Source organism: Chrysochloris asiatica, unplaced genomic scaffold (genome assembly GCF_000296735.1).
Source record: "Chrysochloris asiatica unplaced genomic scaffold, ChrAsi1.0 scaffold00157, whole genome shotgun sequence".
Lineage (NCBI taxonomy): Eukaryota > Metazoa > Chordata > Mammalia > Afrosoricida > Chrysochloridae > Chrysochloris > Chrysochloris asiatica.
The window spans coordinates 4,633,132-4,634,940 of NW_006408675.1; the positions used below are offsets into that span (position 1 = coordinate 4,633,132).

At 38.4% G+C, this 1,809-nt stretch overlaps 1 pseudogene; it reads right to left on the bottom strand.

Annotated features, from left to right (window-relative positions):
* LOC102830132 overlaps positions 1-1,809 on the bottom strand; it is a 128,436-nt pseudogene that overhangs the window by 59,150 nt on the left and 67,477 nt on the right.

Here is a 1,809-nt window from a genome sequence, read left to right on the forward strand (position 1 = left end):
AGGGATGTTCTTTCATGATAACATGACCCAAGTATGTGAGATGAAGTCTCCCATGAGATGAAAAATAAACTTATGATTTAAACTATGTTGTTGTTGTTAAGTGCCATCGAGTCAGTTCTGACTCATAGCAACCCTGTATAGGGTTTCCAAAGAGGCTGGAGGGTTTGAACCACAGACCCTGTGATTAATTTATCATATAGCACCACACCAGGATGCCATGATTTAAAACTATAAGGCATTAAATTCTCATTATCTGCTGCCAAGTAAGGACTCTGACCTTCTGATTTTCCTCTTTACTAGAAAGATGTAGTTCGTTAAATATCAATTCTCTCACCTAATCTTTTCTCTACGTCTGACATATCTCTGTCTCATCCCCATCTCATCCCCTCCTGCATAGCTTTGCCTTGAATTTTACATGAAAGGAACCTTCCTTTATTACCAAGGCAAACATTTTGATTTGTGCTGTGTTTCTCAGTTTTCTTCCTTGTTTCCTACAGCAACTGTGCCCTCTAGCATTTCCAATTACTCCCTTCCCATGCTTTAATTACTGTGACCTCTTTGCTTAGTTCAGTTGACTTCTCACTGCATCTATTTCTGTCTGACACTTTAAATGAATGGTCTAGACTTATTGTCTCTGTATTCTCACCCACCAACTTTTCTTTACCCCTAGACAATGTTCTATTTCTTCCCTTTATTATAATTCCTCAAATTAAAAAAAAAAAAAAAATCTCTGAACATTCATTTGCCATGTTAATGATGTTTCTCTTCTCTGAACATTCATTTGCCATGTTAATGATGTTTCTCTATATTCACTCCCCTTGATTTATGCAATACATAATTTTCATCTAAAAACTCTTCAATGTCAACTTTCTTGGCAGTATTCTGCATCTTTTTCTATGTTTCTAATTAGTTTTCACTCTTCTTTAAACTTCTTATTGTGAATTAAGTGAAAGTTTACAAAGATCATCAGATTTAAATTCATCTCAAAGATTACAATCCCCTCCATGTAACAAGTTATCCCACTTTCTCTCTGTGGTTCCTATTTCCGCTCTGCCCTCATTCTCAGGCCTTCTGAAGTTCTCAACTAGTTAAATGTGGTCTTTTGAATTTGAATGATTGACCATTCCATGGTGACCCTATTTTAGTAGTGTTGTTCCTATCTACTGCTTGGCTAAAAACAGGACCATGCGAGTGAGTTTTGTTCCAGACATGAAGTGTAGTTGAAGCCATAGTCTCAGGTTCCCCAAGTCTTTTTAACCAGTAAACCTGACACTTGAGTGGGATAGAAAGGAATATCAGGAAACATGGTTATAGAAAACTTGTAAGTCTGTCTTCAGCCTCATTGGAATAATTAAAAAGGGTTCTAGAACTTGCCCAGTGAAATAAGCTTCTTGTGGAGCCTTTGCAGTGTATAAGACCTTAGGCGAACTCCTGAGCCTCATTCAGAACCTTCTGAGGTGGGATATTCCCACTTGAAAGGACAAGTACACCAAGCTGGAGCAGCTAGAGGAACAAAAGATACTGCTTGAAAGAAAGACCAACAGGAAAAGTCCAAAACAAAAATGACAGTTTAATTGGCTACTAAAAGAACAAATAAGTTTTTTGCCAGGAAGTCATCAAGGCAAGCAATCATGTCCTTTCAGGACAAAGCCCCCTCCAAGACTGAAGCTCAAAAGGAACACAAGAACAGGCATGTAAGCTTCTACTGGTGAGTGGAAGTGGGGGAAAGGCAGCAATCAAGATATGGGCTGAGTTCGACCACATTCCATAGACCCCTGTTGACCTGATAATACCCATTTGACCTAGGTT